Source organism: Phyllobates terribilis, unplaced genomic scaffold, assembly GCF_046119375.1.
Source record: "Phyllobates terribilis strain yellow unplaced genomic scaffold, ASM4611937v1 Scaffold_490__1_contigs__length_1340456, whole genome shotgun sequence".
In the NCBI taxonomy this organism is placed as follows: domain Eukaryota; kingdom Metazoa; phylum Chordata; class Amphibia; order Anura; family Dendrobatidae; genus Phyllobates; species Phyllobates terribilis.
In genome coordinates this window covers 68,552-84,267 of record NW_027363250.1, presented here as the reverse complement: position 1 = coordinate 84,267, position 15,716 = coordinate 68,552, and positions in this window count along the sequence as shown.

The following is a 15,716-nucleotide window of genomic DNA, read 5'->3' as shown; positions in this document are numbered from 1 at the left end:
CTACAGCGGAATAGGCTCTCCTTCCCACTAAATGCACTGGGGAGGGCACGGGTAATGTTTTGGTATACGCGCTTAATCTTATGTATAAGGCACACCAGGACAAATAGGGGCGGCTGGGGACTGAGTATGGATACCTCGCTGCCGAAGCAGCCATGAGGTAGTGGCCAGCTTCGGCCTCCTCCAAACTAAAAGGCCCCATTTTAAGTGCAAGCTAGCAGTATGGAATTGCAGTCTGGGGGTGGGTGGGTGGCAGGCTGCACACTTACACTTGCATTAAAAGAAAACATAGCAGATGCTAACTTCTGTCATCATCATCATGCTCCTCACCTTGGCACTCTCAACTCCACCGATGGAGAAGTCAGGGCCCACCGGAGGAGTCTGGTTCTCTGGTGGGCTCGTCCAATGCTGCCTAAAGCAGGCCGGGCTAAGAAAAGTGTGTGGGGGGATGTTCCAAGGAGAAATAGGGGCGGCTGGGGACCGTTTATGGACACCCGGCTGCCCCCAGGCGGCTGGGGACCGTGTGTGGACACCCGGCCGCGGGGCGGCTGGGGACCGAGTATGGACGCCCGGCCGCCGGGCGGCTGGGGACTGAGTATGGATTCCAGGCCGCCAACACAGCCATGACGTGGTGGCCAGATTCCGCCTCCACATGCCTAAAAGGCCCAATTTCAAGTTCAAGCAAGCAAGCAGTATGGTATTGCAGCCTGGGGGTGGGTGGGTGGCAGGCTGCATACTTGCGCTTGTATTGCAAGGAATGGGGGAGGTACAATTGAACACTGCCCTGGGACTAGAACTTGCATGGGGATAGTTGCAAGTCTGCATCTTCTGATGCGGCAAGGATCACTTATGATGGGCACACTTCTAGACAGTGACCTGGGAGTCAGAGATGCTTCCAGGGGTCTTCCCCATGCTGTTCCCATGTCTTTTCAGCACTTTATGCATGTGTCACACAGCACATGGCCAGATAAGGTTGTAAAATGTTAAAATGACATTTCCCGGTGAATGCATTTGTCATAGTTGAAAGCAATACAAAAGTGTAAAAACGCATAAAAAATGCTACCTGTGAACATAGCCGAAGGTGTGGAGGAGTATTTTTGTTTTTGGTCATTTATTTTAACTTATACACAAGTCTTTTCCCTGGAAAGGATGTTCCTTAACGTTTCACTTTCGTTTTTGAACGTTTTATTGTGAGCCCGTAAAAGTGGCTTAATACCTCTGACCACGTTGTTGACAGCAGTGACCTGGGGGTCAGAAATGCTTCCTGGGGCGATCCCCATGCTGTTCCCATGTCATTTGAGCACTGTCACTATCGTTTTGGGCACTTGTTAGGCTTTTAAAAGACTGCCGGGGGTGCCACCGCAAAAATGCTCGAGTCTCCCATAGACTAACATTGGGCTCGTTGCTCGGGTCGAGCACCCGAGTATCACGGCGAGCTCGGCCCGAGCTTCGAGCACCCGAGCATTTTAGTGCTCGCTCAACACTACTCAGCAGTAATAACATGCTGATTGTGATGTCATGAAGATGACTTGAATTTCCACCAATCAGAGATCAGCATGTTTCAGGTAACCCAGATAGAACAGTACATGAAACATGAGTCACGGCCACTGTGAGGTCATAATGCTGATTAGAATTTCCACCAGTCAGAAAACAGAACCGCCCAGAAGAACCACCAAGGAGGTATGAGTCATCGCCACTGTGAGGTCATAATGCTGACCAATCACAGAGCAGCCACACCCAGATTTTCCACCAATCAGAGAGCAGCCACACCCAGATTTTCCACCAATCAGAGATCAGCAGTGGGTATAAATAGCCGCTGCCGCCTGCCCGGCTTAGCCTTGCACTGGTTGGGTCTCTCTTTTTTTCTCTCTCTCTTGGTATCTCCGGGTATCTCTCCCTCCCCTCTCTCTTCTCTCTCTCTCTCTCTCTCTTTGACCCAACGGCCCTCTTAAGGGCTACCCCAAATGTGTAAAAGATAGAACCAATATTTGTGTTGTTTGTCCGTTTTATGAGCCTGTGATTAACCCCTTCCCACTCTTTGCCATATATATATATATATATATATATATTATATACATAGTATGTGTAGGTGGGCCTTAAAGGGAATTTCCAGGACAAACATATTGATGGCCTATCCTCTGATTAGCTCATTAATATCAGATTTGTGGGGGTCACGTGGGACCTCCACTACTCAGTTGTTTGAAACTCTGGCAGAGGTCAGATGTAAACATTGTTGAGGAGCTGAACATCACAGATCTGGTCACTGTGTAGTGGCTGCTACCTGGTGCTGCAGATCAGCTCCTATTACATGAATATTAGCTGACTTGCAGGACCCACAGTACAGTGAATGGAGCAGTGATGTTCAGATCTTCAAACTATTTACATCTGAGCGTTGCAAACAAGTGATGGGTAGAGCCACTGCCGTGTGTCGGAGCCCACCGATCTGATATTGATAACCCATCCCCAGGATGGCAGCTCAGTAGATACCATATCAGGATGGGGGACATTATGCCAGAATGGGTACATTATACCAGAATGGGGACATTATATCAGAATTAGGTCATTATGCCAGAATGTGAGACACTGTAACAGAATGGAGTGTATTGTACCAGGATTGGGGACTTTAAACCAGGGTGAGGGACATTAAACCAGTATGATGGTATTTAAACCAGGATGGGGGCATTATACCAGAATGGGGACACTATACTAGTATAGGGGCATTTTACCAAGATGAAGGACACTATATCAGAATGGGGACAATATATCAGAATGGGGACAATATACCAGGAAGGGGGACATTAAATCAGAATGGGGACATTATATCAGAATGGGGAAATTATACCAGAATTGGGGACATTATACCAGAATAAAGAACACTATACCAGAATGGGGTACACCATACCCAGATGGGTGACACCATATCAGAATGGGGACATAATATCACAATGATAATGTTATACCAGGATGGGGGACACTATATCACAATGATGATATTATATCAGTATGGGGGATATTATAGCAGCATGGGGGACATTATGCCACAACTGGAGATACTATACCATGATGTTTGGCATTATACAAGCTTTAGGGACATTATAGCAGAATTGGGAGCACTACACCAGCATGGGGGATATTATACCAGGTTAGAGACATTATACCAAAATGGGGACATTATATCAGAATGGGGACACTGTACCAGGATGGGGACATTAAACCAGAATGAAGGAAATGATGCCAGAATGGGGACATTACCAGACAGGGGCACAAGTGGGGGAAAATGTTATAGCATAAGGCCCAGCATGTGGGAGATTATTAGAAGAAGGAGCCAGGATGGGGGACATTACTACATAGGGAGAGAACACATATACTGTATCTTTATAGGATCCAGAACGCTACAAGGGCCCATACATCTGACCGACATGCAGGTGGGGGCTTATCAGACTCTAGTTACTCCACTGGGTGGGACCAGATCATTTCCAGGACTCCTTGTTCTTTACATTGAAGATAATTCTTAATGACATTGGCTGTACGTTTGGGGTTGTTGTTCTGCTGAAGAAAACATTTGGATCCAATCAGACACCTCCCTGATGATATTGCATGATGGATAAGTGTCTGCCTCTATATCTCAGCATTGAAGGAACCAATAATTCTGACCCAATTTCCACCTCCATTTGCTGAAATGCAGCCCCAAACTTACAGGACCCTCCACCGTGCTTATGCATCACTATTGCCCAGACACTCATTATTGTACTGCTCTCCAGCTCTTCAGTGAACAAAATCTCGTCTGTAACAACAAAATTTTTCATATTTGGACTCAACCGTCCAGAGCACATCCTGCCGATTTTCTACACCCTGGTTCCTCTGTTTTAATGCATAGTTGAGTCACTTGGCCTTGTTTTGATGTGGAAGATATGGCTTTTTCACCACAATTCTGCTATGAAGACCACTTCTGGCCAGTCTTCTCTGAACAGTAGATGAGTGAAGCTGAGTCCCACTGGTTGCTGCCAGTTCTGAGCTGATGGCACTGCTGGACACCTTCCGCTTTTGAAGGAAAGTAACCGTAATGTGTCATACATCTGCTGCACTAAGTTTCCTTGGCCGACCACTGCATCTACTGACCTCAACGTTGCACATTTTCTTGCTTCTTCATAAGTGCTTGAATGACACATCTTGAACCCTCAATCTGCTGTGAAATTTGTGCCTTAGAGACCTTGCTGATGTAGTATAACTTCCTTGTGTATTCTTGCTCAGTCTTGCCATGGTGTATGACCAGACACCTGACTGTATTATTACAAAATCCCTGACTTTGCGCAGGTGTACCTGGAATAATTGATGCTGTTTTAAAGTGAAAAGTTGGTCACACCAAATATTAATTGGATCTAGATTTTTCGTTTGTTCATTCACTTGTATTTTGTTAATTGATTAAATAAATCTTTAACATTTCTATTTTTGAAGCGTTTACGTTACAGCATTTTTTCTACACCTTTCTAAAAATTATTTTTATGTGATAGTGTCTTTTATTTGCTCATTAATAATCTGATATATCTTTTGGTATTTTGTGTATAGTTGTTTTTTTGCTGTTGGGCTAAATTGTAGGATATTGATTTCAGAGTGGTTTCCTGATCCTTTGATTGTAAGAATGAGTGGTATATATGTGGTAATAAATTAGGACAAAACGTAGGTAATTTAGGAAAAAACTGAACATCTCAGCAGTAATAACATGCTGATTGTGATGTCATGAAGATGACTTGAATTTCCCCCAATCAGAGATCAGCATGTTTCAGGTCACCCAGATAGAACAGTCCATGAAACATGAGTCACGGCCACTGTGAGGTCATAATGCTGATTAGAATTTCCACCAGCCAGAAAACAGAACCGCCCAGAAGAACCACCCAGGAGGTATGAGTCATCGCCACTGTGAGGTCATAATGCTGACCAATCAGAGAGCAGCCACACCCAGATTTTCCACCAATCAGAGATCAGCAGTTGGTATAAATAGCCGCTACCACCTGCCCGGCTTAGCCTTGCACTGGTTGGGTCTCTCTTTTTTTCTCTCTCTTGGTATCTCCCGGTATCTCTCCCTCCCCTCTCTCTTCTCTCTCACTCTTTGACCCAACGGCCCTCTTAAGGGCTACCCCAAATGTGTAAAAGATAGAACCAATATTTGTGTTGTTTGTCCGTTTTATGAGCCTGTGATTAACCCCTTCCCACTCTTTGCTATATATATATATTATATACGTAGTATGTGCAGGTGGGCCTTAAAGGGAATTTAAAGGACAAACATATTGATGGCCTATCCCCTGGTTAGCTCATTAATATCAGATTTGTGGGGGTCCGGCACGTGGCACCTCAACTACTCAGTTGTTTGAAACTCTGGCAGAGGTCAGATGTAAACATTGTTGTGGAGCTGAACATCACAGCTCTGGTCACTGTGTAGTGGCTGCTACCTGGTGCTGCAGATCAGCTCCTATTACATGAATATTAGCTGACTTGCAGGACCCACAGTACAGTGAATGGAGCAGTGATGTTCAGATCTTCAAACTATTTACATCTGAGCGTCGCAAACAAGTGATGGGTAGAGCCAGTGCCGCGTGTCGGAGCCCACCGTTCTGATATTGATAACCCATCCCCAGGATGGCAGCTCAGTAGATACCATACCAGGATGGGGGACATTATGCCAGAATGGATACATTATACCAGAATGGGGACATTATATCAGAATTAGGTCATTATGCCAGAATGTGAGACACTGTAACAGAATGGAGTACATTGTACCAGGATGGGGGACATTAAACCAGGGCGAGGGACATTAAACAGTATAATGGTCATTAAACCAGGATGGGGGGCATTATACCAGGATGGGGACATTATACCAGAATGGGGACACTATACTAGTATGGGGACATTTTACCAAGATGAAGGACACTATATCAGAATGGGGACAATATATCAGAATGGGGACAATATACCAGGAAGGGGGACATTAAATCAGAATGGGGACATTATATCAGAATGGGGAAATTATACCAGAATTGGGGACATTATACTAGAATAAGGGACACTATACCAGAATGGGGTACACCATACCCAGATGGGTGACACTATATCAGAATGGGAACATTATATCACAATGATGATGTTATACCAGGATGGGGGACATTATATCACAATGATGATATTATACCAGTATAAGGGATATTATAGCAGCATGGGGGACATTATGCCAGAACTGGAGATACTATACCAGGATGTGGGGCATTATACCAGCTTTGAGGACATTATAGCAGAATTGGGAGCATTACACCATCATGGGGGATATTATACCAGATTAGAGATATTATACCAAAAGGGGGACATTATATCAGAATGGATACACTATTCCAGGATGGGGACATTAAACCAGAATGAAGGAAATGATGCCAGAATGAGGACATTACCAGACAGGGGCACAGGTGGGGGAAAATGTTATAGCATAAGGCCCAGCATGTGGGAGATTATTACAAGAAGGAGCCAGGATGGGGGACATTACTACATAGGGAGAGAACACATATATCTTTATAGGATCCAAAACACTACAAGGGCCCATACATCTGACCAACATGCAGATGGGGGCCTATCAGACTCTCGTTACTCCACTGGGTGGGACCATATCATTTCCAGGACTCCTTGTTCTTTACATTGAAGATAATTCTTAATGACATTGGCTGTACCTTTGGGGTTGTTGTTCTGCTGAAGAAAACATTTGGATCCAATCAGACACCTCCCTGATGATATTGCATGATGGATAAGTATCTGCCTCTATATCTCAGCATTGAGGGAACCAATAATTCTAACCCAATTCCCACTTCCATTTGCTGAAATGCAGCCCCAAATTTACAGGACCCTCCACCGTGCTTATGCATCACTATTGCCCACAGACACTCATTATTGTACTGCTCTCCAGCCCTTCAGTGAACAAAATATCTTCTGTATTAACAACATTTTTCATATTTTGACTCAACCGTCCAGAGCACATCCTGCCAATTTTCTACACCCTGGTTCCTCTGTTTTAATGCATAGTTGAGTCACTTGGCCTTGTTTTGATGTGGAAGATATGGCTTTTTCGCCACAATTCTGCTATGAAGACCACTTCTGGCCAGTCTTCACTGAACAGTAGATGAGTGAAGCTGAGTCCCACTGGTTGCTGCCAGTTCTGAGCTGATGGCACTGCTGGACATCTTCCGCTTTTGAAGGAAAGTAACCATAATGTGTCATACATCTGCTGCACTAAGTTTCCTTGGCCGACCACTGCATCTACTGACCCCAACGTTGCACATTTTCTTGCTTCTTCATAAGTGCTTGAATGACACATCTTGAACCCTCAATCTGCTTTGAAATTTGTGCCTTAGAGACCTTGCTGATGTAGTATAACTTCCTTGTGTATTCTTGCTCAGTCTTGCCATGGTGTATGACCAGACACCTGACTGTATTATTACAAAATCCCTGACTTTGCGCAGGTGTACCTGGAATAATTGATGCTGTTTTAAAGTGAAAAGTTGGTCACACCAAATATTAATTGGATCTAGATTTTTCGTTTGTTCATTCACTTTGTATCACTTTGTGTTTTGTTAATTGATTAAATAAATCATTAACATTTCTATTTTTGAAGCGTTCTTACTTGACAGCATTTTTTCTACACCTTTCTAAAAATTATTTTTATGTGATTGTGTCTTTTATTTGCTCATTAATAGTGTTGAGCGATACCTTCCGATATCAAGAAATATCGTATCGGATTGGATCGGACCGATACCCAAAAAGTATCGGATATCGCCTATTCCGATACCGGAAACCAATGCAAGTCAATGGGACAGAAATATCGGAATGAAAATAAACCCTTTCTTTCCTTGCAGGTTAATTCTACATGAAGTAAAACGACTAAGAATAATGTAGAATGTATTGCGCGAAAAGCCGGCAATTCAGCAGCGGCATACACCGGTACCCGACAATTTACAACAGAAAGAATAGAGCTTCACACATAGATTAGATAGATAGAAACATGTCAGTCAAATATATATGAAGTACTGTGACAGTGTTGCTTACTGTACTTGTCATTTAGTGTAAAGGATTTATTAAAAAAAATAATAGTGTTTTCATGCACTGTCTCTTTAAAAAAGTCGGCAGGCAATTCAGCAGCGGTACCCGACAATTTAGAATAGAAGGAATAGAGAATCATACATAGATTAGATAGATAGAAACATGTCAGTCACATATATATGAAGTACAGTGACAGTGTTGATTACTGTACTTGTCATTTAGTGTTAAAATAAAGGATTTATTTTAAAAAAATTGGCGTGGGGTTCCCCGTAATTTTAGGCTCTAGCGGAGGTTAAGCAGACGGCTGGGGCAGATGTTTAAAGCCTGGGAAGGGGGTAATACCCACGGAGCTTCCCAGGCTACTAATATCAGCCCCCAGCTGAATACCTAGTCTTTACTAGCTATTAAAATGGGGGACCCCCCAAAAAAATGACGTGGGGTCCCCCCTAATTTAATAGCTAGCAAAGGCTAGGCAGACAGCTGGGGGCTGATATTAATAGCCCAGGAAGGGTGCCATGAATATTGGCCCCCTCCCAGGCTAGAAACACCAGCCGTCAGCCACCCCAGAAATGGCGCATCCATAGGATGCGCCAATTCTGGCATTTAGCCTCGCTCTTCCCACTGCCCTGTAGCGGTAGCAGTGGGGTAATAGGGTTGGGGTTGATGTCAGCTTATAAGGCCAGCTGACATCAAACCCAGGTTAGTAATGGAGAGGCGTCTATAAGACACCCCCATTACTAACCCCATAGTCAAAGTTAAAAAAAAACACAAACACCCAGAATAAAGTCCTTTAATTGAAATAAACACACAATTCTTTATTGTTCTAAATTAAACTCTACTTACCATCACGCCCATTCCAGCTGAAGCCAACGATCTCCTGCAATAAAAGAAAAATAATAAAGCAACATCATCCTTACCTTTCCATGGTTCCCACGACAGCTTCAGCTCTGCTACATCGAGATGACAGGCTGGACCGCAGCAGAACGCTACCATCCAGCCTGTCATCCCGCGGACACTGAGAAGCGCAGGCTTGCTTGCGCTCCTCAGTGTCTCGCTGTGACGGCATAAAGATGAGCCGAGGTCATGTCCAATGAACTCAGCTCACCTCATGCACGTCACTGACAGCGTGGGAAAATTCTCCTGCACTCAGCACTTAGAATTCTCCCACGCTGTCAGTGACGTGCATGAGGTGAGCCGAGTTCATTGGACATGACCTCGGCTCATCTTTATGCCGTCACAGCGAGACACTGAGGAGCGCAAGCAAGCCTGCACTTCTCAGTGTCCGCGGGATGACAGGCTGGATGGCAGCGTTCTGCTGCGGTCCAGCCTGTCATCTCGATGTAGCAGAGCTGAAGCTGTCGTGGGAACCATGGAACGGTAATGATGAGGTTGCTTTATTATTTTTCTTTTATTGCAGGAGATCGTTGGCTTCAGCTGGAATGGGCGTGATGGTAAGTATGGTTTAATTTAGAACAATAAAGAATTGTGTGTTTATTTCAATTAAAGGACTTTTTTCTGGGTGTTGTGTTTTTTTTAAATACTTTACTAGAAATTCATGGTGGTCATGTCTAATATTGGCGTGACCCCATGAATTTCAGGCTTAGGGCCAGCTGATAATGCCAAGCTGGCCCTAACCCCTTTATTACCCAGTGAGCCACCGCACCAGGGCCCTGGATGAGTTGGGTACAGCGCCAGAAGATGGCACTTCTATGAACGCGCCATTTTCCGGGGTGGCTGCGGACTGCAATTTGCAGCGGGGGTGGCCCAGAAAGCTTGGGCCTCCCAGCGCTGCGGATTCCAGCCCCCAGCTGCCTAGTTGTACCTGGCTGGATACAAAAACAGGGCGAAGCCCCACGTCAATTTTTTTTTAATTATTTCATGAAATAATTAAAAAAAAAAGGGCTTCCCTATATTGTTGTGTCCGGCCAGGTACAAATAGGCAGCTGGTGGTTGGGGGCAGCCCGTTCCTGCCTGCTGTACGTGGCTGGACACAAATATAGGGCGAAGCCCCACATCAATTTTTTTTTAATTATTTCATGAAATAATTTTAAAAAAAAAGGGCTTCCCTATATTGTTGTGTCCGGCCAGGTACAAATAGGCAGCTGGTGGTTGGGGGCAGCCCGTTCCTGCCTGCTGTACCTGGCTGGACACAAATATAGTGCGAAGCCCCACGTCAATTTTTTTTTAATTATTTCATGAAATAATTAAAAAAAAAGGGCTTCCCTATATTGTTGTGTCCGGCCAGGTACAAATAGGCAGCTGGGAGTTGGGGGCAGCCCGTCCCTGGATGCTGTACCTGGCTGGCATACAAAAATATGGCAAAGCCCACGTCAGAATTTTTGGGAAAAATTAATTAAAAAATAAATATTAATTTAGGGACTGCATCTTTATTAACCCCTCAAGTGTCATTTAGTGTTAAAATAAAGGATTTATTAAAAATAAAATTGGCGTGGGATCCCCCATAATTTTAGTCTCTAGCGGAGGTTAAGCAGACGGCTGGGGCAGATGTTTGAAGCCTGGGAAGGGGGTAATACCCATGGAGCTTCCCAGGCTACTAATATCAGCCCCCAGCTGAATACCTAGCCTTTACTAGCTATTAAAATGGGAGACCCCCCAAAAAAATGATGTGGGGTCCCCCCTATTTTAATAGCTAGCAAAGGCTAGGCAGACAGCTGGGGGCCGATATTAATAGCCCAGGAAGGGTGCCATGAATATTGGCCCCCTCCCAGGCTAGAAACACCAGCCGTCAGCCGCCCCAGAAATGGCGCATCCATAGGATGCGCCAATTCTGGCACTTGGCCTCGCTCTTCCACGCTGCCCTGGTGCGGTGGCAGGGGGTAATAGTGGTGGGGTTCATGTCAGCGCCAGCTGCCATGAAGCCCAGGTTAGTAATGATGGGCGTCTATAAGACACCCCCATTACTAACCTACAAAGTGTTAAAAATAAAAAACACACACTACACCCAGAAAAAAAATTATTTATTTGAAATAAAACACACCATTTTATTTAATTCTTAGTTTACTAAAAAAAAAAATAGTTACCTGTCCACGTTCCTGCGCTGATCTCCCATGCACAGCTGTCACATCTGGAGATGGTGACAGCTGTGCATGGCTGCTGTAAGCTCACGCTGCCGGGAACACGTCCGCTCCCGGCAGCGGGAGCCACTGACTGAGGTCACCGGAGTGCATTCAGTCAGCGCAGCTCCGGTGACCTCCTTTACGGCACTGCTGTACCGTGGGAATTTCTCACGGTACAGCGGGGCCGTAAAGCAGCTAACCGGAGCAGCGCTGCCTGAACTCCGGCGAACCCGCTTATGCAATGACGGGGCTGCTTTACGGCCCCATCATTCTAGCGGCGGCGGCGGTTCAGAGCGGTCACATTCTATGTGGCTGCTATAAACTGGAGATCTTCGTGGGACACTCGTGGACTACTACGGAGGGGTAAGGATAAGGTTGTGGTTTATTATTTTAAATTTTATTACAGGAGATCGATGGCTTCGGGGAATTAGGTGTCTAGATGAGTATAGGTGTAGTTTTTTATTTTTTACTTTATTTTAGGTGGCGATCGGCGGGGACAGGTAATGTATGAACTAATTTATTGTAGGCAACCACTGGCCACCAATGACATGTATTTAACATTTATTGGGGACTAAAAACAAAAAAAAAATAAAACATGTATAGGGCCAAAATAACATATGGGGTAGTTTAAATAGCAGGATCAGGCTGATGGGAACTACTGCTCCCATCAACCTGATCCTGCTGGCACAAGTGGACGGGGGACAGACATAGGCCGATGGGAGTAGTAGTGTCACATCGGCCTATGTTTGCCTGCACGCACACACCCACAGACATCGCACAGACACCGCGCACACCCGCACATATCGCACAGACACCCCGCACACATCGCACACACACCGCACACACATCACGCACACCCGCACATATCGCACAGACACCCCGCACACACCCGGAGACATCGCACACACACCGCACACACATCACGCACACCCGCACATATCGCACAGACACCGCGCACACACCCGGAGACATCGCACACACACCGCACACACATCACGCACACCCGCACACATCGCACAGACACCCACACACACCAATCATGACCGGTCTGGGAGGTGAGGCTGACCTGTGCGGCCGTGGGAAAGTTCATGTGAGTTCATGCAATGCAGTCAAGCATGAACTCACATGAACCCTCTGAGGGCACCGCGGCTACTTCAAATGAACAGCTGATCAGCATCACCTGATACCTCAGCTGTTCATTTGAAATAACTGGCAGGAAAGCGCAGCACAGAACGGGAAAGCCGGCGGTGAAGTCTTTTCACTGCCGGCTTCCCCGCCCGGGTCCTTCGCTCCCCGCTCCTTGGTGCTGCGCTCCCCGCCCGGTCCTAACTTACGATCGGGATGGGAGGTGGCGAGGGGAGCGGAGGATCGGGGTGGGAGGCTGCGAGGAAGCGAGTGTGGGGTTGTGTGATTGTTTAAAAGCCGGCGGCTTTTTACCGCCCGCCGGCTTTTAAACAATCAGGAGAATTCTCTCACGTTAGGATGGCATTCTGATGACAGGCTGGATCGCAGCTGAGCGCTGCCATCCAGCTTGTCATCCTTCAGAGACACTGCAGAGCGCAGGCATTATGGGAACTTCCGATTCCGGTATTCGATATTCTAAAAGTATCGGAATTAAGTATCAGAATTCCGATACCGCGAATATCGGCCGATACCCGATATTTCAGTATCGGAATGCTCAACACTAGTCATTAATAATCTGATATATATTTTGGTATTTTGTTTATAGTTGTTATTTTGCTGTTGGGGTAAATTGTAGGATATCGATTTCAGAGTGGTTTCCTGATCCTTTGATTGTAGGAATGAGTGGTATATATGTGCTAATAAATTAGGACAAAACGTAGGAAATTTAGGAAAAAACTGAACATCTCAGCAGTAATAACATGCTGATTGTGATGTCATGAAGATGACTTGAATTTCCCCCAATCAGAGATCAGCATGTTTCAGGTCACCCAGATAGAACAGTCCATGAAACATGAGTCACGACCACTGTGAGGTCATAATGCTGATTAGAATTTCCACCAGTCAGAAAACAGAACCGCCCAGAAGAACCACCCAGGAGGTATGAGTCATCGCCACTGTGAGGTCATAATGCTGACCAATCACAGAGCAGCCACACCCAGATTTTCCACCAATCAGAGAGCAGCCACACCCAGATTTTCCACCAATCAGAGATCAGCAGTGGGTATAAATAGCCGCTGCCGCCTGCCCGGCTTAGCCTTGCACTGGTTGGGTCTCTCTTTTTTTTCTCTCTCTTGGTATCTCCCGGTATCTCTCCCTCCCCTCTCTCTTCTCTCTCTCTCTTTGACCCAACGGCCCTCTTAAGGGCTACCCCAAATGTGTAAAGATAGAACCAATATTCGTGTTGTTTGTCCGTTTTATGAGCCTGTGATTAACCCCTTCCCACTCTTTGCCATATATACATTATATACGCAGTATGTGCAGGTGGGCCTTAAAGGGAATTTCCAGGACAAACATATTGATGGCCTATCCCCTGGTTAGCTCATTAATATCAGATTTGTGGGTGTCCGGAACGTGGCACCTCAACTACTCAGTTGTTTGAAACTCCGGCAGAGGTCAGATGTAAACATTGTTGAGGAGCTGAACATCACAGCTCTGGTCACTGTGTAGTGGCCGCTCCCTGGTGCTGCAGATCAGCTCCTATTACATGAATATTAGCTGACTTGCAGGACCCACAGTACAGTGAATGGAGCAGTGATGTTCAGATCTTCAAACTATTTACATCTGAGCGTTGCAAACAACTGATGGGTAGAGCCAGTGCCGCGTGTCGGAGCCCACCAATCTGATATTGATAACCCATCCCCAGGATAAATCATCATTATTATACTACTGGAAACTCCATTAATGGATTGTCTGGGATTAATAACTCGAGACCCTTCTTTAAGAAAAAACAGTCCCTAACTGGTCACAGGATGAATGTGGGATTTCAGGTCACCCATTTACTGCAATGTAGCTGGCAATGCCACCCAGCGGATCTAAGCAAGTCCCGGGGCCACAACAATATACAGCCAGTGCCCGAGTATAGGATGGAAGATTAAAAAAAAATCTTCAAAAATGTATTTAGTGTGAGGCATACATCAAAAATACAGGCAATGCTTTTCCTGACAACTCTGAGTTTTATAATGTGAAAAAAACATTTAAAAAAACACTGTGTGAACATAACCCTAACTGCATTGTGACTGTATATACATATATAAGCTGCCCCTCCCCCACCATGTGAGCATTCTCAGCGTGTACTGACCAATTCTGTCCACCAGGTGGCAACAGCAGGAAATTACAGCAATGAGACAAGCACTGCATGACATGATATATGTATACTGTATATGTGTGTATATGTATACTGTATATGTGTGTATATGTATGTATATATATGTATACTGTATATGCATGTATATATATATGTATACTGTATATGTGTATACTGTATATGGGTGTATATATGTATACTGTATATGTGTGTGTATGTGTATACTGTATATGTGTGTATATATGTATACTGTATATGTGTGTATATGTATACTGTATATGTGTGTATATACAGTACAGACCAAAAGTTTGGACACACCTTCTCATTTAAAGATTTTTCTGTATTTTCATGACTTTGAAAATTGTACATTCACACTGAAGGCATCAAAACTATGAATTAACACATGTGGAATTATATACTTAACAAAAAAGTGTGAAACAACTGAAAATATGTCTTATATTCTAGGGTCTTCACAGTAGCCACCTTTTGCTTTGATGACTGCTTTGCACACTCCTGGCATTCTCTTGATGAGCTTCAAGAAGTAGTCACCAGAAATGGTCTTCCAACAATCTTGAAGGAGTTCCCAGAGTTGCTTAGCGCTTGTTGGCCCTTTTGCCTTCACTCTGCGGTCCAGCTCACCCCAAACCATCTCGATTGGGTTCAGGTCTGGTGACTGTGGAGGCCAGGTCATCTGACGTAGCACCCCATCACTCTCCTTCTTGGTCAAATAGCCCTTACACAGCCTGGAGGTGTGTTTGGGGTCATTGTCCTGTTGAAAAATAAATGATGGTCCAACTAAACGCAAACCGGATGGAATAGCATGCCGCTGCAAGATGCTGTGGTAGCCATGCTGGTTCAGTATGCCTTCAATTTTGAATAAATCCCCAACAGTGTCACCAGCAAAGCACCCCCCGACCATCACACCTCCATGCTTCACGGTGGGAACCAGGCATGTAGAGTCCATCCGTTCACCTTTTCTGCGTCGCACAAAGACACAGTGGTTGGAACCAAAGTTCTCAAATTTGGACCCATCAGACCAAAGCACAGATTTCCAATGGTCTAATGTCCATTCCTTGTGTTCTTTAGCCCAAACAAGTCTCTTCTGCTTGTTGCCTGTCCTTAGCAGTGGTTTCCTAGCAGCTATTTTACCATGAAGGCCTGCTGCACAAAGTCTCCTCTTAACAGTTGTTGAAGAGATGTGTCTGCTGCTAGAACTCTGTGTGGCATTGACCTGGTCTCTAATCTGAGCTGCTGTTAACCTGCGATTTCTGAGGCTGGTGACTCGGATAAACTTATCCTCA